This window comes from Aegilops tauschii, chromosome 3 (genome assembly GCF_002575655.3).
Source record: "Aegilops tauschii subsp. strangulata cultivar AL8/78 chromosome 3, Aet v6.0, whole genome shotgun sequence".
Lineage (NCBI taxonomy): Eukaryota > Viridiplantae > Streptophyta > Magnoliopsida > Poales > Poaceae > Aegilops > Aegilops tauschii.
Window position 1 is genome coordinate 416,233,714 of NC_053037.3, and position 23,223 is coordinate 416,256,936.

Genomic DNA, 23,223 nt, shown 5'->3' on the forward strand with positions numbered 1-23,223 from the left:
GGAGGCGGAGGCGGCAGCATTCCCTCGCCCTTGGTGATGCGGGTGAGCCAGCGGCATTTCCGGGTTGGGTGGTTGGACGGCTTCGCGCCGCTGTGGAACTTGCAGGGGGCGTCGAGAGCTTGTTCGTAGGAGAAAGACGGCTGCCAAGCCGGCCTTCCACCCTTCTTCTTGGGAGCGGGCCGTTCTTCAGGCTGCTCGTCTTCAACTGTGGCCACCTGCTGACTGGTGGAAGTCGGCATGGGGGCCTTGCGCTTGTGATCGTTCTGGTAGGGGCGCCGGTTGGGGTCGCCAGCCGGCGTCTTGGGAGCCGGAGCAATCACCTTCCCAGAGGCGTCTACTCTCAGCTCGGTCTTCATCGAGGAGTCGGCCGTGGCATACTTGTCCGCGTTGACCAGCAACTCATCGAGGGTAGCCGGCTCGTCGCAGAGGAGTCGGTGCTTGAGGAGGGTGCCCTCTCGGCACCCGGCGGTGAAGTACTCGATGGCCTGGACCTCGTGCACCCCCTCGCAGGAGTTGCGGAGCTCGGCCCATCGCGTGAGGTAGTCACGGGTCGACTCATTGGGCCCTTGGATGCAGAGGGAGAGCTGGCGAGGCTTGGGAGGCCGCTTGTAGGTGCTGGTGAAGTTGCGGACGAAAACTTCGGTAAAGTCCAGCCAACTATTGATGCTGTAGGGCTTGAGGCTGTTGAGCCATGTGCGCGCCGTGCCTTGCAGCATGAGGGGGACGTACTTCACGGCGACGCACCGATTGCCGTTGGCTATGCTGACGGCCGTGGAGTAGTCGATGAGCCAATCTTCCGGCTTCACCGAGCCGTTGTACTTGGGCGTGTCTCTAGGGAGCGAGAACCCTTTGGGGAAGGGCTCGTCACGGATGCGGGGGCCAAAGCATGGCGGGCCGACATCGTCTTCTTCTTCTAACGCCAAGGAACGAGCAAGGCGGTCGATCCTGTGGCGGGCGTCGTTCTCGCCGACTCCTTCTCGGCGGCCGAGTCGGTCGCCGAGAGCCGGGTGTGTGATAGGCGGCGGAGTGAGGCGTCTTTCTCTTCGAGGCGGGGGAGGAGGCAGATTTCCTTGGTGTTCAACCGCTCGAGGGCGGTCTTCCGCGTCGCGCTCGATGGTAATGCGAGTCCGGCTGCGGCTGGCAGCCGGCTCCTTGTCTTTCTTCTGGCGCGCGCCGCTCGCAGTCGGTGAGCGGGACGTCGCGGCGTGCTCCCGGCGCGGGGGATGACTATCAGCACGGGCGCCGGCTTCGTGCCGTTCTGCAGCCGCGTCAATCAGCTGCTGGATCTGTCTTGTCATGTAGGGGAGCTCATCGGCTCCCAGCCCATTGAGCTCTTCTGCAGCCGCCTGAGCGGCTCGCAGATTCTCGAGCGGGGTGGCGTAGACGGGGCGATCCGCGCCCAGCATGCTGGTGACGGCCGCGCCGCGCTTCTGGACGAAGCCGGCTCGGCTCGGGCCGCTAGGCGGCGGCATACCGAAGGCGGCGCGGTCGACTTCGCCCTGGTGGGCCTCGGTGAGGCGTCTCATGGAGGCTATCTTCTGGCCCTCCGCGATGAGGGCAAGGCGGCGTGCCTCCAGGGTCTCGGCGTCGGCGTCGGCCGGGATGGGGACGGAGAGGTCGTGCATTGCCGCTTGCAGGGCGTCGTGGGCGTTCTCGCCCGAGTTGGCGACGTGGCTGATGACCAGCACTTCGGTGACAGCGCTGCTGCCGCTGTCAGCTCGAGGGAGGGGGTCGTCAAAGACCACCACGTCGGAGGGGTAGGCGTCAAGTGATGCTGTGTCGGAGTCGATGAGCATCGGGTCGGTGGAGCCGACCGACTCCATGTCTGCAGCAGGCTCGCTGGAGACGTGAAGCTGGTCGAGGAGGCTGACGAGGAGGTTCTCGGGGTAGTCGGTGCCTGCGTCGGACGCAGGCTCGTCGGAGATGCGAGTCTCGCCGAGCAGATCGGCGAGGCGGCTCGCTGCGCAGGCGTCGTCGACGCCTTGCAGCGCGTCGAGGCAAATGCCATTGGGCGCAGCAGGCTGGCTGCGCTCGCGGGGGAGGAAGAGGGTTCCCGTCCAGAATAGGTCTCCGAACGACGGTGCACCTGGCCCCACGGTGGGCGCCAAATGTCGGGTGGTTGGTGCGACATATGCCAAGGGATGGCTTATCATTGTGGGAGCCAATAAGACGTCGCCGGTGCCTGGAAACGGGATGAGGCGAAGACATGCACGCCGGCGAATCTTACCCAGGTTCGGGGCTCTCCGAGGAGATAACACCCCTAGTCCTGCTCTGCGGGGTCTCCGCATGATCACTAGATCAAGGAAAGGTAGCTACAATTGCTCCTAGAGCTGTTGGGTTCAAGGGAGAAGAAGAACAAGGCTAGCTCTTGCTTCTCTCTATCTATGGTGTGTGTATGTGTGCTATGCTTAGAAGCCAACCCTTTGCATCGGTGCTCCGGGGAGTTTATATAGGCCTACCCCCTGGGGGTACAATGGTAATCCGGCTGGGCACTGGCCCCAGCCGTCAGCGTCTACGCTCGCCGGCTTCTCCGCCGGCTGTTGGGTCCCGCCGGCTGGTGGGTCCCGCCGGCTGCCGGCTTCTTGGTCGACAGGCCGGCCCCACCGCCTAGGGTCTTGTCGCGGCTGCTTACTGTAGCCTCGCCTCTGATGACGAGGGCTTTGTCGAGGTAAGCGTGGCTACAGTGGGCCGCCTCGGGGGCTCTCACTGTAGCCTTACCTCGTCTTGTCTCCTTAATGGGGGCTCCTGCTTCGAGGAAGGGGGTAGCCGGCTTCTGGGGGCCGGCTACGTCCTTGGCCGACTGGGGGAGGCCGGGCCGCCTCCGCGCCTCTCTCTGGCGGAAGGGGCCCGCCGCCTGCGGGCCGTACAGGAGTTGGTCGTGGATGACGTTGAGGCTAGCATGGCTACAGTGCCGAGCCGCACGGGAGACGGCCGTCCCGTACGGCCTCCTGTAGCCATGCCCGCCTCGGGCTTCGGGGGTAGTGGACCGCACTGTGGCCACACCCCGTCTTGTCACCGTTATGTGAGTGTAGCTTTGGTGGTTGTGGTCTCGGCCGGCTTCTTGGAGTCGGCGTCCTTCTTGGCCGGCTTCTTGGAGTCGGCCACCCCGTAGTCGTCCTGGGGAGAGGTTGCTGAGGCTGGGTCGCCTTCCGGGAGTCGGCTTCAGAGGTAGCCGGCCAAGGAAGGCGGCCCAATGCTTGGAGTGCTTGGAGGCCCGAAGGCCTGATAATTTTTTCAGAAGAACCAGGGGTAGTCGGTTAGGCTACCCGTGGCCATTTACTCCAACAGGGGTCCTATTCAACCACCCCTCCACGGTCTACTGTTCATCCAGCCCTCCACGGGGTCTAGCTCATCCACCCCCAACCGGCTCGATTGGGGTCCTGTTCATCCAGCGGCAACACCACGGGGTCCTGTTCATCCAACCCCCCACCGGGAACTTTTCATCCAACCCCCCAACAACGCTCACTGTTCATCAAGAGGCAGCAGGTTCGATCGGCTTCATTAGCGAAGGAATCGCTTAATCGGGTTAAGTTAACAGCCAGATCGATCGCTCGGGTTCCGTAACGCGTAGCCTGCAGTGCAATCGCTCGGGTTCAGTAGGCGAACACCTCGCTCGGGTTCAGTTAGAGCCCAACGCCTCGCACCCACGCGCGTACGTGTACGAGAGAAACGCGCATCGCTCAGCCCTCGACCACCCGCCGTAACCAGGAACTCCCCAATATTTTCCTTGCCCTCGCTTCTACCATGTTTTTTTCGTCTTGGATGGCCCAAAGAATGTCATGCAGCTGCGTCTCCGGCCCGCCCAGGACGAAAAGCCCATTTTCTGTCATGATTTTTTGTCATAGAAGTAGGAGCCCACCACATCTATGATGATACCGGGTTTTGTCACAATTATCGTCATAGAAGTGTCATAAGCATGACAGAAAAAAATCGTTCAGCCCAAAATGTCACGGATGTGTCTTTTTTTTGTAGTAACTTCCTCATGTCAACGATCCGCATGTACATGTAGTAGCTCGTGTACGCCTCCTTGGCCGCGTACATGACATGAGCTTTGTCTAGTTTCTCCATCCCGGCCGAGTGCCAGGCACGCTTGTCCTTGTTGTAGGAATCCTTCATGTCTCTATAGTAGGGGTCGATGATTGCCTCGGCGAGGTGAACCAGTGAGTCCTTCTCATGCTCCTTGCTGCCCCAGATCTTGTATTGGCCCTGGATGTCGACAAGATTCTAGCAGGCGATACCCGAATTCTTGAGCACCTTTACATCATTGGTGATGTCCATCGTAGCGAACATGTAGTGGGGGCTGGTGACAAACCTGGTGAAACGCTCGCAAGGCCTTGTGGCCAGGCATTAGTGGCAGACGAGGACGTGGTTGCGCACGCACATCTGGGCGACAGTGACCTTGGGATGAGACCCGAAACGAGCGAGGGTGTACTCGAGGTCGAACCCGACCACCTTGTACTTCTCCTCGGCAAGCAACAACTCCATGATCTGGATGGACTGCTCCACCTAGACCGGGTTGTTGGTGTACACCACAGAGAGCTCCGTGAACCTTCTGTGGGTGTCCACTATGGCATGCATAGTGAACTGCTGCTCGTCGTCGCCAGCCGCTCGGTGCGCCGTTGGAGCCGCGCAGGATCCCCTCTAAGAATTTGTCATGGTGGGTGTGCTTCTTGCAATGGTGGGGCGCGACCGAAAGGTTGAAAAGACACAAGGGTTAAATGGCCACTACAATAAATGGGGGCCGGCCGGCCTATAATCGTCACGTCTTGTCACGGTGTTCATAGCGGAGGATTCCAGTGCACGCTTGACAACACCGCGCCTCATGTGTTTCGTTTGACCACACGTGCGCTCGAAGAGGCGCCAAATGTATCATCGGTGAGCCTGTTCCCGCGCTACCGCGTAGTTTACCGTGCAAGCTTCCCGCCCGGCTAGTTTGGCCACGCGTCAGCTAGAAGAGGGACAAATCATGGGCGTTTATTGGCAAAAAGCTTTGTAAAAATGAAGTGTGTGGAATGACTTCGGTCATAAGTTTACCCGTGGGTGATGAGGTCAAAGTTACACAGAAGGGTGATGATGGACACTCGAGTGCGATAATTAATTATGCGCTCTATAGGGCACACTGTTGAAGAAACCGACTGTGTGCAATAATGTCGAAGATCGCAGTCGAGTTAGCAATATAGATCGTTTGCTATGAGATCGACAAGGTAAACAGATTCGAGAATGGTTAATAAAATCTAAGTCCATTGCATATTAAGGTCAAAATAGTGCTACCAATATACGAGTCTCATGTGATGCCATTTCAACGATTGTACCACAAAAGCTCGAAATAATACAAGGTTCAAATTCCAGAGTTATATGGCTCAATTTCGAAGATTACAAGGTTCAAACTGATATTAGAAATGAAATTCAGCTCATTAGCCGCAAACGCTCGCGCTGATCCGCTGAACATGGATATCGGAGAGGTAACTAATATTACCACTTCTAAGTCTAGTTTTGAAATATCATAATTTTTACAAAGGGGCCAGCCACTGAGAAGTCATGTATGGCGCATCTGAAGTTCCAAAATGAAATTCAGGATTTTTGGAGCCTATTCCATTCTGCCGCAGCCGCCGGCGCTGACCAACAAACCATTCATTTTTGTGAAATAAATGTAGGGCAAACCTCATTACCATTAGCACCCTTGCTCTGACAACAAAGAACCTGGCGAATATAATCTCCGGTAAGGTCCCTCGGTAGGAGTTCAAAGTAATTTCTGAGAGATGCTGATTTAGGCATTCGACCTGATTGTTATATTATATCACATTATCCACCACCAGGCCTAATCTTATTTGCAAAAGAAGAAAACGTGTTAGTGCCTACATGCAGTTTTGAACACTACTACAGGCCTGTTTGGTTTGCAGGATTTGTACAATGCACTAACATGCCATCTTCGATCCGACGTGATTAACATGGGCATTTTATTACAATCTAGAAAAATGTAGCCTTCTTCACAAGAGGTTGGAGTGGATGAAAAGTTCCCTAAGAAAACTAGTACAGATGAATCCAAAGGAGAAATGCTTATGGATTGTAACCATATGGATCAAGCAACCAATATGGGGGGACATGTATGTACTGAAATCCTCCAAAAAATCCTTCAGAAATCGTAGTACATTGTCATTGTAAACTTGGAAAAAGGTGTCACAAATTGAACTCCCTTATGGTTAACATTTAACAGGAAAGGAACATCACCTCGATATATAGCTTCTCTAGGCATGGAAAGCATCTTAGGAAACTGACAACTTGCTCCAGGTTGGATTCTAGTGCCAAGACCTTCACCGTGCACAGTTTCAGGGTCAAGCTTGTCGGAATCATTTTCTGGATGACAGACGAACATACATCAAAATTAGAAATAATGTTAATTTCTAGAAGGAGAGGTAGAAGGCGGCTGTTGTACCTGAACAGTTGTGGATCCAATAACAAGTTCGGAGTATTTGTCAGGCGAGTAGCCCACTACTGTCAATTTCGGCGCAGAAATGACATTGATTCTTGTTGGACCTTCTTGATCAACTACAAGTAATCTCTCAAGTGAAGGTGTCTCCTCAATGACCATACCGTGGTACACATCTTGTGATGTCTTCTTGCCGCACCAGCAACACACATAAATAGTCCGGAGAGTCATGGAGGTGATGTGGAAGGTACTCAACCCATTGATCGCCTGAAGACGAAGGTACTCGAGTGCAGTATAGCCACGGAGTAGGCGCTCCATGTCATTGTTTGGGAGGCAGACGGCGACGAGCTCGAAGTGCTTCAGTCGTGGTAGAATAAGAGCGGGCGCGTGACTAAGGGGGATGGCAGTTCCTAAACTTGGCGACGCGCAGCGTGGGCGCGAGGTGGAGCACGGACGTTGGCAGCAAGCGCATATGCCTGTCATCAAAAGTGAGCTCCTCGAGCTGATCTAGGGTGGGGGATCGGAACCAATCATCAAGCTTGGCTCGGTCCTTGCCGTTGGAATGGAACTTGCCCATTCTTAGGCCTCTGGTTGGGCCAGGGTGACTGCCGAGGATCTTGGAGAATGCATCCAAGCTTTTGCGATAGCCATGGCATAGCTCGTGGGTGTCGATGAGGTCGAGTGGGGTGGAGTTCCATAGGGGGCGCCACCACCGGGAAAGGACGGTTGTCCGCGCCCCATATTTGATTGGGAGGAGGGAGATGATGACTGTCAAAATATCATCGGGGAGGCTGCTGATGAAGTCTAGGCCTGCTGGAGTCGCTTGCGCTTCTTGCTCGCCCTGCCTCCACTTGTTGGCAACCCCGTTCTCCACCTCCAGAGTCTCCATGTCAGCAGCGCTTTCTGATAGAAGTGGGAGTACAGGGAATATTTAGTTAAAACAGGGCAATAGAAAAGTGTGTTGGTAACTAGAAGTTAGTAGGTAGGAATATAGTAAGGAAGTGGAATAACAATTGGTTGCTTAAATACTACACAATTCATTTGATATTGCTGGGTAAGTCAACATGCAGATACTTGAAAATAAAACTTACTTCAAACAAAGTCTGGACGGATGATATCGTCGGGGAAGTTAGCATATATCTCATGACCAGGATCTTTTATGTGCAGTGCAATTTTAGTGCCAGCTTTCAGTACATAAAACTTAGAAATTTCTTTCCAAAGGCCAGTGCCAAAATAGGAGTCACCACGTTCATCAAGTCTTACAGTAACAACGATTGTAAATCCATGGTTTATGTTCAGTATGACATCTTGCAGTCTTGATTTATCTAAAGGGAAAGATTGTGCACTACAGATTCTGTTGTATAGCAAGGGACGCGCTGCAGAAAATGGTAGGATTGTTAAAGAAAATATGGTAACATGCAAATATGGGCCCAAATTGAAAGAACTGTACAACAATTGAAATCGAATGACAAAAATCTATAATTAAACAAATAGGGTAAACATGATGTCATGGAAATATGAGAGTAATCGAAAGAACAATAATACATCATTAATTTGCCTAATATAGAAAGAAGAGGGGAAAAAATCCCCTTTGATGTATATGGTGCATGTGGCACCTTTTACCCAAATGTAGCAATATTTAGTATATGTTCAGGGAAGTAGGCCATGCCAACTAATTTACGATGAGATTGAATATACCGCGCGCATCCTCAAGTTATCTGGTACGGTGAGATGGAACTCCATGGATGTTTGGTGGAGGCCGCAAAGTCCTGATGTGTACGCGCACTGTACACTCTATGAATGAAAGAAAACCCTCAAATCAGCTCAAATAAAAATGAATTCACGGTGATTTTGGCCAGCTGATTAAAGGAGGCAGATGAACTGGGATAAGAGATGAGATAGTATCTCATTAAATTAGTTACCTTGTTGTCCATGAGAAAAAAAAAACCTCAGTACGGTGGATTCCCCAACCGGGCGGAGCTGGGTCGACCACGAGTAGCATCGAGAAAGTCGATGGCGATAGGCGACGGCAAGTGTAAGTGGCGAAATGCGATGGGGTTTGCCGGCAGCCTGGCAGCGGCGGCAGGCGTCGAGCTAAGTGGTTGCCACCGTGATAGGTGGTACCATGCATAGACGCGGAGGAGCTTGTGTAGGTGTGAATGGGGACCGGAGGGGGTGGCGGGTGGGGTGAGGGTTTTTGTGACGTGGGGATGGTGAGGGTTTTCTTTTTTACTTTTTTGAATTGGGTGGTGAGGGTTTTCTGTCCCACAAAGAGTTTCGAAGGCAACGGTTTGCTAGAGCCAACCGTGTGTGAATGACGTAACAGGCAAAATGAAAGTCATTGCACACGGTTCCAATTTTGGGAACCGTGTGTGATTGGCGTACTACCTCCGTCCTGGTTTATTGGTCCCCTTTATAATTCGTACCAAATACTGACCGAATATTTAACTAACAAATGTTTATGCATGTCACCAAAAATTATATCATTGAACACTATGTTCAAATACGCATCCAACGATACAATTTTTGCTGACCTGCACTAACATTTTGTTAGTTAAATCTTTGGTCAAAATTTAACACAAATTAGAAAGGGGACCAATAAAACAGGACGGAGGTAGATACCATCAACCGAAGTGATTGCATCCATATCCCACATTTAGACATAAGTAAACATAGATTAAACATACTCAAGCATAGGTAATAAGCGTACACAAGCATAGTTCAACCATAAGTACATAGTTCAACCGTCATTAAGACACTACATAGCCATACATAGTTCGATCCCACATCTCATCTCATGTGCCGGGACGATCCTGAAGCTTCTCCAGGTACTAGGCGTATGCGCCATGTGCCACCCTAAGAGAATACTTCTGCTTGAAGGAGCCAATGGCCCATCCTCTTGCATGTGCCAGAACACTTTGATACGCGTCATGAAGCTTGTGGTTGCAAAATGGGAATCGATAGCCGCCGTCCCAGGACCTAATACGCCTGTTATGCATTCCCACATAAAGCTCCCTCAGGATTTGCCTCTGGTACCTCCTCTGACCATCTTCATCGTTGTTGTCCACATCGTCAGACAGCACCTATACAAATAGTAAAAAAAATGTGGCATCAAATTAATGTTTACAAACTAATCTCTAGCAAACATTTGGCAGTTGCCAAAATTTGGCATCAAATTAATGTTTACATGTCGTGAAGTAGGATTAGGAATTTATGGCTATTTTTATACATATCTAGAGATTATGGTTCGATTTTTAAGCACAGTCGTCTATGTACAAACCAATCATGAAGAAAATAATGGCACAAACATATATGTAGGTCATTCAAAATCAATTGTCAAGTCCTGGCTAGGAATTATTAGCACGAACACTAACCCTAGTCGGATTACTAGCAGAAATCATTTGCACAGATGAAACAACTAATCACTTATCAGTTGTACCATTCGAACAATCAATACACTACACGGATCTAAGGAAACTTACTCAGATTTCATGGATTGGGAGAACATAACCATAGGATTTCTATTCCAAAAATGGGGAGGCAGGAGTAACCAGAGAAACCCTAGGATCTATTTGACACATAAATGGGTATAGATGACTAACCAGTTGTCCATCATCGTCGGAGTCATCGCCGGAGTGGTCGTCGGAGTCGTCGCCGGGGTCGTCGCCCGAGTCGTCACCGGAGTCGGTGTGGACCTCCGCCTCCTGCTGTGGAAGCTCGACGCTATCGACGATGTCAGGGTGCAGCGATACCTCGCCGGCGGTCTCCATCTCCACACCATGCTCCGGTGCTTCAGCAGCCCCGGCGTCGCCATTCCCTCTCATGGGGCGCTTCGGCGGCATCCTCATACAATGTCGGCCTTGAGTACAGAGAGCGGCGTCGAGGATGCAAGCGGAGAGAGAGGATTGTGTGTGCGGCAAGGATTGGGGGTGCGGCCGCTTAGGCGAGCCATTAATATGGAGTAGTGGGGGAGAGGCGGGCGGCGGTCAAACCGCTGGCTCGCCTCCCGGTGAGCATGCGCAATGGACTACTGGCATGCCTACCGTCGTTTCAAACAGCTACTTGCACGCCTCCCGATGACACTGCGCAGCGAGCATACTTCCCTTCAATTCACACACATGCACGCACGCCTCCCGGTCTGCCTGCGCGGCGGACTACTCGCATGCGTCCCATTAACTCACGCCTGCTCGCACGGCACACTGGTCACGTGGCGGCACGTATATTGTTTTCTATTTGTATGATTAATACTGCCACTTTATCACTTAACCGAAGCATGGCACGTATCCATTGTTGGTCTAACGCTCACGGTTCGAATAAATAATCCATTTGAGATATAGGTTCCCAGTTATTAATAATCTCCCGTTTGTAAGAAGATAAAGATTACATCAAAACTGGTCTCGAATTTGACAAAAAAAGTACAATGTCACTTTGTATTGGTGTCCATATGACAACACGATAAGTTTCATGAATTTCAAATAAGTTTTGGATGTACAAGAATTTTAAAATCATGATTCTCAATGTTTGAAATTTCTTGAACAGGGAGTAAACATGCACCCAGTGAGACACATGTGTTTTTGCAATCCATTTAGGTGCACTGTCACATGTGCATGTAGCTCAAATTTGATTTTTGCACATTATACCCCTAGAAAATCAATCAATGTACTAAAACATCTTAATGATCTCTGTTTTTTCAATTAAAACGTCCCTCCTTTTGTAACATATGTTCACCGCGGGATAATTTAACATGCATCATAGTTGCGGTGGATTCGCGGTGTGTGTGTGTGTGTGCGCGCGCGCGCGCGTCCGGGGGTTGCACTACAAAAAAAGATACTTCTGTGATGATACGTGTTTGTCACAGTAGGTCACGTTTTCTGTCATGCATGTACATCCATGACGATTTTATGACACAATCAAGATAGTCATACCTGTGCTGTCGTAGAAGTGTTCCATGACATTAGCAAAATTATCATCACGGAAGTGTCCACTTCCATGACGATAAATCGCGCGTCATAGAAGTACTTTCGTCCAGGGTGACCGACACGTGGCATCGACCGTAACGGCTCACGTTAAGCTATCGGGTCCGGTTTTGGATCCGATAACCCGTTAACAGCCCGGACAAATGGGGATTTTCCATGTGTAAAATTCTCATTGGGCGATGGAACCACGTGTCAGCTCCTCGTTGGGACAGATGTCATCCACTCATTGCACAGGAGGCGCCTATGATACGTCGACATCTGACACTACCCAATAGAGGCCCATTCTGGTGAAAAGACCGGCCCAGCTAAAGGCCCACCATGTTTTTTGGACACTAGTGGGCTGGCCCGTTAATAGCCTGCCATGTGTTTGGGTCAAATTGAGGCCCATATTAGATCAGGCCCGTTCACAGCCTACCGAGTTTTGGGCCAAATTACGGCCCATATCGGATCAGGCACGTTAACAGGCCACTATACCTTTGGGCCCATTCTAAGACAGGTTTGTATTTTAGCCTATTAAATGCCCGTTTACCAGTTCGGCCCGATAATAGTTTCGGCCTGTTAGCGGCCCGTGGAGTATCTGGGACGTTGTCGGCCCGGTTTAACTTTAGGCCATTTAACGGCCCATGCAGAAACTAGGCTATTTCTTGTCCGAAGTAACTTTAGGCCTCTTAATGGCTCGTAGTCTTCGTGGATAAATTTCAGCCCAACTGGCCTATCGGCCTGTTAATGGCCCGTGTAACAGTTGGGCCTAATTACAGCCCGCGTTGAATCCGGCCTGCTTACAGCCCATCCGATAATGGCCCGTGACACTTTTGGGCCTAAGGCCCATGACACTTTTGGGCCTATGGCCCGCGTGGATACCGGCCTGCTTAAAGCCCATAATTTTATTAGGCCAAACAGGCCCGAGATATATATTGGACTGTTAACTGCTCGTCCTATTTGGGCCCAACATGGGCCTTAGGCAGTTTCGGCCTATATTGGCCCATGAATTTTTTGGGTCAACGCTAGCCCAATCTAGGTTTTAGCCTGTTAAAAGCCCATGGTATTCTCTGGCCCAGCTGGCCAGAACTTTACTCGGCCTGTTAAAGGTGGGAAACTACTATAGGTTTAGACCTGCTAATGGCCCAAGATGATTATAGGCCCACGTTTTGGCCCATATGAGTAACGGGCCGGCCTGAAGACCGACAACACTGAGATCCACTGAATCTTCCGGCCTAAATTATAGCATACCGACCAAAGAATAAACCTAGACTATACAATAAAGAAATTACGGCATATTACATCCACTGGGAATCAAAGTTCTCTACCGGTGATAGTAAAGCGCAACATGACCGCGGATTACATACACTGGGCATCATAGGTCGCCACCAGTGCATATAAACGTGCCAACAAAAGAATATACAAAACTGAGAGCACTTCAGAAGGCACTAGGCCTGGCAAGGTCGGGCCCCGCAAGCAGCCGAACAAGATGATGAGACCTCAGTTGTGTCAACGATAGATGCTTCATCCCTAGCTGTATGGCACCATAGTGCGCACGACAGTCCCCTGACATCTTCATTATATCTTTGACCTCAAGTCGGAGCTGAGCTGAAGCAAGCCTTTCCGCTTTAAGTTGAGACTGAAGAAGTCGAACTGATTGAGGCAGCGACTGCACAAAGGTTGTCTCACACCTGCTGGTGAGTAGCTTCAACTCACTGTCTTCATCAAGACAGGACCTTGGGGTCATCTCGCTGTCCTCAAGATGGTTTGGCTCACTATCTTCCCTAAAGTTTTGCCTGGCATAAGAGATATGACTCTGAAAGAGAAATAAGGAGACACGTAACAGGTTTCACAATTATATAAGCAAATAAATGGATCTGTTCTGCATAAGGAACATGTTTTTACAACTACAATTTAAAACTGGTAGTTGTTGCAAACATCCAATCAGATGTAAACAGCAAAGTAAACAGCAGTGGAGGAAATGATGCCTATCCAAATCTATACTAGAACAAAGTTGGAAGGCTTGAGAAGGATGAACTTACATTACATGTTAACACATGCTGGACAAAGCCCTTCTCCATGTTGATGGAAGGATAATTCAATAAATTCCCCAAAGAAAATTCTTTATAAGTGTTGTCATTATTCTACATTCTGCAAAGAGTAAATATAGATCAAATAATATTGGAAGAAACAGAGGATAATGAAGCTCATGTGCAGACTGATGATACATAATCAAATAGCAATTAATTAAGTACAGCGTTACAAGGCAGAAGGTGCTGACAAGAGGAATGCACACATCAACGTGTGAAGTAGCATTGGCTTTATTCAACATTTTGGTAAGAGTAAATGTAGATATGATAATTTGGAGAAAGTGGTGGGCACGGCAGATAAGATGCAGAGTAATGCTAGACAATCAACTATCTTGCGATGAAAGTACAGTAATACCACCACCGTCCATTATTACTTGTTGCTCAAATGGATGTATCTAGCACTACTAAATTCTAAATACATCCAATTGATCAACAATTAATTCGATATAGAGGGAGTACATGACAACAGGTACTTACATGAGCAATCCAAAACTTCATAACCATTGTGTTTATCCTACATTTATCTAAGAGTAAATATAGATCTTATAATTTCAAGCAAAGGGAGGATAAAGAAGCGAACATTCACAGTGGTGCTACATAATCAAACAACAATGAGTGTAAGTATGCTGACAAAGGGCAAGAGGTATTGACAAGAGCAATGCAGAGCCCAGTATTGTCGTGAGATCCTATGATCCTTTGAGCAAGGAGATTCATCTGAAATTAGTTTTCATACAAGAGAGAAGGTAAGGCACATGCAGAAATTTAGGAGTTCAAATTTTGAATTGATATCATAGACAGTACCTGACGCTGGGCTCCCAGCAGTTCTAATAGGGGTTTGGCCAATGGAGTAGGGGTAAAGTGTGGTGTAGTTGGGCCTGTGTTTTCTGTGGCTGCTGATCTATCTGATTTAACAGGTATCACTACCTTTTCCAAATACCTAGTTTGTAATCCTTGAGGATCTACACTCACCCTCTTCCTTTTGGACATCTATTACGAAAGAACAACATTTGACTGGAAAAACATAGTATGACGACACATGGAATAGGTACAGAAAATGGATAGGTATGGCATATACTCATATATGATGCTTAAACTAAGCAGATGGTGTAACAAAGTAGAAGTAATGCAAGAGGTCAGATGCAAAATATGTGCGACCGATACAACCTTGCCAAGTTAGAGCAAGCAACTTGATGGGTGAATAAGATAGGCCATCCTCCACCATGCCAAGTTTGTTAGCCAGTGGATTGTTCCACAATATTCCTCTCGTGCGCCCATTCTCATATTCATGTTGGTAATGTTCAATACCCGACATGCATGAAAACATAAAAACACGTCAGATTATCTTTGTAATGCAGAAGTGATTCTAATCCAATACTTACTCCCTGTAAACCACTTTGTGCTATCTTTGTAATTCTTCTAAGAGGTGACATGCATGTTGTAATTTGGTGTGTGCATTAATATAATGTGGCCTACTACTGAAAATATGATAGCTCCAGAAGTGATGATACTTCACAGATGACAGCTTCAACATATAGTAAAGAAGAACAAGTTGACCTGACCTGACAGATTCAAAGTATACTAAGGGAGAATAACTCGACCTGACCAGTCGACCGCAAGAGAAGAGGATCATCTTAAAGAAGAGCAGAAGAGCAAGCAGATTGAAGATATTACAAGTCTTTCTATACAATGTCGGTTGGCCACCCACGATGAACCAGAGCGCACAAAGAAATACTATTCCTTCTGGTCTCTCCATATGTGGCTCACATGCATTTTGAAACTAAAGTAGGAACATTTAGTTGACCAATTAAACATCCCTCAGTTTTACTAATATCAGCATAATATCAGATTTGAATTTGTACAACTAAGCTTGTTTAGCTCGATGGGTGGAGCAGTGCTATTACGACATGAACCATGTAGGCTGATCGTGGTCATCGTAAAATGGGGAAACCGTAAGCATGATGAGTATAGTGTTGACCGTGGCAATGGGATGGCAGATCTTAAGCTGCAAACCGCGCAAAGGGTAGTTAGCAACCGATGTTTGCTTTGAAATAACAACTAAGATTTGGTATGGACAAGAAAGTACAGTCAACAAGTGACAAAGAAATGCAATTCTGCTATCTCTCTATATGTCGCGACATGCATTTGGAAACTCAAGTGGGACCTTTAGCTAACCAATTAAATGTGTCTGTTAACTAATATCAATATCATATCACAATAATATTTGAACAACTAAGCTTTGGAATTTTGAGTGTTGTGTTGTTTAGCTTGAAGGGTGGAGTAATGCTAGTATGACAGAAAGCACCTACGCAGATCATAGTAGAGTAGATAAAAGGGGAAAACCCTAAGCATCAAGAGTAAAATCAGGAACTAGCTGGACCAGTGGGTGGCGCACATGCTTTTCGAAATGAATATAGGAACATTAGGTGACCAGTAAAACGTTCTCTGTTTTAGTAATATGAGCATCATATCAGATTCATATTTCAACACATAAGCTTTGGAATTATGAGTGGCATGTTGTTTCGCTTGATGGGTTGAGGTCTCGAGGAGTAGTGCTAGCACGACACGAAGAAGTGAAGCACCTACGATGATGGTAGTGAATACAAAGGGGGGAAACCATAAGCTTTACGAGTATAGTGACAGTGCCATGGCGGATCTGAAGGTGCAAACCGGACAAAGCTACTTCGCAACCAATGTTTGCTTTCAACTAGCCACTACGATTTGGTACGGACAAGAAAAGTACAGTAAACAATTTACGATCTATTTTCCGGGTGAGATCAATAACTTAAGCACATATGGAAGAGTACCAGCTCTCTTGTGACACCATGTAGGCCCCTGCTGATTCGTTGAGGGTGCTGCGGGTGCGATGGCTGTCGACGGCAGGGAAGAAGACTTTAGACAGCAGACGGCCGGGTCGGGGGATAAATCATGTTGTCGTGGACGAGGCGGTCATAGGAGCGGCAACGGCAAGGTGGACGACGGCGCCGATGAAGCAAGACGACGCCATGAAAGGATCCTAGTACGGCGTCGTGGATGAGAGACGTCCATCTTTTGCAGTGGACAACGGGGTAGGGATAGCGGCTCCAGCAAGGTGGACGATGGGGTGGTGGACGGAGGAGGTTGGCCGCAGTGGGGAGGTTGTCGTGGCGCCGACGGTGTATGAATGGGGAAATGGAGGGGGAGGGGTGTCGGTGTCAAAACCAGCGGATCTCGGGTAGGGGGTCCTGAACTGTGCGTCTAAGGCGGATGGTAAGAGGAGGCGGGGGACACAATGTTTACCCAGGTCCAGGCCCTCTCGATGGAGGTAATACCCTACTTCCTGCTTGATTGATCTTGATGATATGAGTATTACAAGAGTTGATCTACCATGAGATCGTAGAGGCTAAACCCTAGAAGTTAGCCTATGATTATGATTGTTGTTGTCCTACGGACTAAACCCTCCTGTTTATATAGACACCAGAGGGGGCTAGGGTTACACAGAGTCGGTTACAAGGGAGGAGATCTACATATCCGAGTTGCCAAGCTTGCCTTCCACGCAAAGGAGAGTCCCATCCGGACACGGGACGAAGTCTTCAATCTTGTATCTTCATAGTCCAACAGTCCGACCAAAGTATATAGTCCGGCAGTCCGAGGACCCCCTAATCCAGGACTCCCTCGGTAGCCCCTGAACCAGGCTTCAATTACGATGAGTCCGGTGCGTAGATTATCTTCGGCATTGCAAGGCGGCTTCTTCTCCAAATTCTGAGTACCTGTCGAGTAGTGTCCGGCTTCCCATGAATGTTGCACTCCTTGGCTTCTGTGCCTAATAATGGCTATCCTCCACGTATCGAGCGAATGCGAGAAGTCGGGGCATTTTTACACTTGCCTCCCTGACCATGTGAGTAAATCGTCTATTTAAAGAGTCGGGGATCCTCAGATCCAGATCACACCATCCTCCCACAGCGAGTATCCATCGGAGCGCGCCCAGAAAAGTCCATCCCATCATGGCCGGCCATCGCAGCTCCTCCTCGCGCTCCCGTAGCCCTAAGCCAGGCAATTGGAAGAAGTGTTCCGTCCCCCACAGCCAATTAGTAGAGTTACAGACCCAGGGGTTTCTCCCTCCTGCGTATATGGTCCCCGTCCGAGCCGGACTAGCCACTTACAATGGCGGGGAGCAAGCAGAGAGCTTTCCCAACCCATCCATGGGGGAGTGGGTATGCCTTATCCCTTACTTATTAAGGGGAATTGGATTTCCAATTCATCCATTCCTCCGCGGGCTCCTCGAGTTCTACGGCCTCCAGCTGCATAATTTTACTCCCGCCTCCATATTACACATCACTGGCTACGTCGCCCTTTGCGAACTGTTTCTGGGCTGCGAAGCTCATTTCGAGCTATGACAGAGGCTATTCTACCTTGTGCCCCGTACACAGGAGGGGTCAATATATCAAGTGGGCGGAGCCGAAATATGGCGCATCGCCGGGACCGGATATCTGTCTTGTACTCCGAGGAAGACATCCGAAGACTGGCCTTCGGAGTGGTTTTATATGGAGGACGTCCCCCTTCCGGACCCTATTCAGATGGGCCTTCCTGAGTTCAATAACGCCCCTTTGGAGAAACGCCGCAGCTGGCGCCCCCGGAGCCCCCAGGAGGAAGATAACAGAGAGGTCCTTTACCTGATGGGCCGGATAAAAACGCTGGCCAAATCAGGACTGATAATAATCGAGGTTATGTCAATATGTATAATGCGGGGGGTGCAGCCACTTCAATATCGGGGACAACCCATGTGGCATTTCAATGGAGAAGACGATGCCACCCGCTGCGGTCGTAAAGGACCGGACTCCGTCGCTGCTCTAGCAAAAATACTGACCGATTTATATAAAGGAGAGGAAGAGGAGTTCATCCGCATTGAGCCACGGGATGGATTCTCCATGTACAACCCCCCCCCAAACTGGGTGAGCTGCTACTTTTTACTCCGGACCTTCCCGCATTCTTCGTCATAAATATTTACCTTGCTATTTCATAGCAGGAACTACGAAAAGCTGTGAGGGAGGTCTACAGCCCGTCTCCACAGCCAGAGGACCCTGACCGGGCCTTCGACCCCGGACTTGAAGAAGATCCGGACACATTTGTGGAGCTCATCGACAGGACGTTCTATCAGCTAAGCTGCGATGGTGCCTCGGTGGCCATCATAGCCGATGATCCTGGGCTGCTCCCTGCATCGCACGTAAGTAAAACCGTAGTCCCAACTTCCGAGAAGGATCCCTTTTTTGCACTTCACCCACCGCACACATATGGTGTTTTACAGGGAAGGCCCTCGGGACGCCATGCCGAATCCGCAGTGACTCACCAACAAGGGGCACCGAAATCAGGTAGGCTTAAAAGGAAGGCGGTCAGGACAGAAACGCCGTCGCAGAGGTATGAAAAAGAACCCTACTCCGCGGTTATCGTCTTTAAAATATAATAACGTCCATGGTTCCTGGCAGGAAAAACGCTCGCCGGACCGTATCCGGAGAGCCTGCCGGCCACGCCTCCACCAGCCGGGCTCCAGAGCCGGACTTAGAGGCAGGTGCTAACGTGGGGACAACGCCGGATGTTCCTCCTACAGAGGATGCGGATAGGCTGTCCGCTACGAATTCCGAAGTGGAGAGTGCCATGAATCACACGCGTCGCTGGGTCGTACTCCGCGACCCTGGTTTCTCTGAAGAGGCGTTCGATGCCTTCAACTCAGGGGACGCGTACATCTGAGCTGCTCAAAATGGTCTTGCCAGAGCCACGGACCAGTACGTAAAGGATATACGGGTAAGAAAATCTGATAATTATGTATATCAGTAGCCCCTGAGACTTGAAACAGTTGGTACAACTGATTTAAGGATCATTATTTGTGTAGGTTCTTACGGAGAAGAATACCCAGTTGTCTCAAGAGCTGGAGGAGTGCAAAGCCCAGCTACGGGCTGCAGTTGCCACAATGAAGGAGTCCAAGAAGGCCCCATCTGGTAACACCTGTTCCTATCGAAAAGAACGACATATACCAGTTAGTATTCGGCATGCATGCAAATCTAACAATAAATTTTGCAGATGATCCCGGAGTGAATCCGGAGGTCGTGCGAGGGGATGAGCAACATTCTCAATGACAGTTAAAGGTTGGCGAGCGCGTGCTTACGCAGGTTAGGCGGGAGAAAAATGATCTCCAAGATGCCAATACCCGGCTGAGTGTTGAACTGAAAGATGTTCGGGCCCAGCTTGCTGACTCCGTAACGGAGAATAAGAGGCTTCGACGCGACATTTTTAGTAAGTGCTTGAATGAACTTTTATAGAGTTCGGTGAAGAAACCGGCTAACGGAGTTATATCTGTAGGTATGTTGACGGGTCGTCCCCTAGAGGAGATGCCCGGGTCTGCGGGTGATCTTCTGCCAGAGCTCTCACAACTGCACAAACAAGTTCGGCAGGTGATGCAGGGCATTGCCCAAGCCTTGTGGCCCTCCGCCTCCCTGCCAGGAGGCATGGGAGAGCTTGTAGAGATGCTCAAGGGAGCACGGCGGCGCTTCCGATTATGGAAGATATCTCCCAGCCGACAAGGTGCAAGGGAAGCCTGGGCCATGGTGAAGACTCGATATACCAAGGCTGACCCGAACCACATGGCCGAGGTCGGACCTGTGGGGTCTGATGGGAAAGAGATACCCATCAGTTTGGTGTATGACCAGGTGAAATTAGCCGCAAAGTATTCCCAACAGGATTGTAGGCTAGACAGCCTGTTGGATGGTATAGAAGAAGAATTTAGTCAGTCTAAGTGGCTGTGTACTTCAAGTGACATATATTGTCCCTAGCCGGATTGTAAATCATTTGTCATGGCGGACCTTTTCGCTTCGACCTCCGGACCCGAGAGTCCGGAGTGTATCCGAATACCTGCTCAGTTATGTAAAAACCGGGGTACGCATGGAAACCAGGCGTAGGGGTCATAAGTGCTTAAACAGACAAGTACCCAACTAGTTATGTTATATTACATGGATAGTAAGAAACATCTTCCAGGGAGAATAGTTCCGTTAAGGGTTCCTTTCCCTGGGTACGCATGCATTAATGTGCATGTCCGAACTATGAAAAGAGACGCAGGATATAAACATCTGGGGGCATTTATTGAAATAAGTAAAAGTCATCTTTTGTTCACCGACCGAATATTCCCTTAAGAACGCTAGCTTTCGGCTTCACCCAGTCTGAGGTACACATCCGGCTGACCCGGCAGTAACAATCACAGAGGTGCTCCCCTTATGCCCTAGCCGAATTAACGGGAACGTAGGGCATAGACACAAGAGCCAGGCAACCCAGCTTGGCCAAAACTTAAGTCATATCGATGCATATAATGGCGAAGAAAAGGTACATGTGGAAAAGTAACACATGTGTAGGGGGCATAGAGCCCGGAACATAGTTATATTAAGCTTCTCTATAAGAAGCCCCCAGGTATAATGAGCACGCCTAGCGCGTCAAGATTGTGTAGTCAAGACACATTTTAACCTTTCAAGGCAGTGAAGAAAAAGGGAAGAAAGAAAGAAAAGACAGATAACGGATATATATAAAAAATTGATGGAGGTAAGGAGACGAACACAGAGTCCGGCACTAGGCGTAGAACCTTCGGAGTCTGGCTGCGTTCCATGGGTTTGGCTCGATTCGATTGTCCGATGCATCCCGCAGACGGTACGCTCCACCGGTCAGAACTTTGTCAATAACAAAGGGACCTTCCCATTTGGGCTTGAGCTTGTCCTTTTTGTTCTCCGATAGGCGTAGAACGAGTTCGCCAACGTTATAAGTTTTGGCCCGTACTTCTCTGCTTTGATACTGTCGAGCATGTTGCTAATAGAATGCGGAGCAGGCTTTTGCCATGTCACGCTCCTCCTCCAGGGCGTCCAAAATGTCCTGCCGATCAAGCTCGGCTTTTTTCTCTTCGTACATGCGCACTCGAGGTGAGTCATGAATGATGTCGCATGGGCAGTACCGCCTCTGCGCCGTACACCATAAAAAACGGTGTGTATCCGGTAGTGCGATTCGGCGTGGTCTGCAGCCCCCATAGTACGGAGTCGAGCTCCTCGACCCAGTGCGTATCTGATTCCCTCAAGGATCGCACTAATCTGCTCGCTCATGATAAGACCATTTGCTCGCTCGACTTGACCGTTAGTTTGAGGGTGATAGACAGAGGCATAATCGAGCTTAATGCCCATGTTGTTGCACCAAGTTTTTACCTCGTCGGCTGTAAAGTTCGAGCCGTTATCGGTGATGATGCGGTGGGGGACGCCGTAACGGTGTACAACCCCGGATATGAAGTCTATCACTGGTCCGGACTCGGCCGTTTTAACTAGTTTGGCTTCTATCCATTTGGTGAATTTAGCCACCATGACCAATAGGTTTTTTTTCTTATGGCTTCCCCCTTTAAGGGGTCCGACCATATCAAGCCCCCAGACCACAAAGGGCCAAGTAATGGGGACTGCAGAGCGGTAGGTGGCATATGGCTTTGGTTTGCAAAAAGCTGGCAACCGACGCAACGTTGAACGAGGTCCTGTGCGTCTGCTCGGGCCGTCGGCCAGTAAAAACCTGTACGGAAGGCCTTGCTTACAAGGGCCCGAGCTGCGGCGCGGTGGCCGCCAAGTCCAGCATGAATTTCTGCCAAAAGTTTTCGTCCTTCCTCTTCAGAGATGCACCTTCGAAGTACTCCGGTAGCGCTTTTCTTATAAATCTCTCCCTCGTGGACCTTGTAGGCTTTAGACCGCCGCACAATGCAACGTGCCTCGTTTGGGTCATCAGCGAGTTCTTGCCTAGTTAGGTAAGCCAAGAAGGGTTCTGTCCACGGGGTGATGACAGCCATAATCACGTGGGCCGAAGGTGTTATTTCGGTGGCAGCGCCTCCGATTACGTCCAAGTGTTCGGGATCTGGCGTTGTGGACGGATCCGGACTGTTGTTGCCGGTCTCCCCTTCCCACACCACGGATGGCTTAAACAGCCTTTCCAAGAAGATGTTAGGTGGGACAGGGTCGCGCTTAGCGCCGATGCGGGCGAGGATATCCGCCGCTTGATTGTTTTCTCGGACCACATGGTGGAATTCAAGCCCCTCAAACCGAGCTGACATTTTGAGGACGGCGTTGCGGTAAGCCGCCATTTTTGGGTCCTTGGCGTCAAAGTCTCCATTTATTTGAGATATTGCGAGGTTCGAATCCCCACGCACCTCTAGGCGTTGAATGCCCATGGAGACTGCCATCCGGAGACCATGCAACAGGGCCTCATATTCTGCTGCATTGTTGGAGTCTGTGTATAATATTTGGAGTACGTATTGGACTGTATCTCCGGTGGGGGATGTCAGGACGACGCCTGCCCCCAGACCAGCCATCATCTTAGGGCCGTCAAAGTGCATGATCCAATTAGAGTACGCGTCGTACTCTTTAGGGAGTTCGGCTTCCGTCCATTCGGCGACGAAATTAGCCAGTACTTGTGACTTAATGGCTCACCGTGGTTTGTATGTTATGTCAAACGGGAGGAGCTCGATAGCCCATTTAGCAATCCGGCCCGTGGCATCGCGGTTATTTATTATGTCGTTGAGTGGTACTTCGGAGGCCACCGTAATTGAACACTCTTGAAAGTAGTGGCGTAGTTTCCGGGATGCCATGAAGACCGCGTATGCTATCTTTTGATAATGTGGGTATCGTGATTTGCATGGAGTGAGGACAGTGGATACGTAGTATACCGGCTTTTGAAGCGGGAACTTATGTCCATCCGTCTCTCGTTCGACGACGACCAC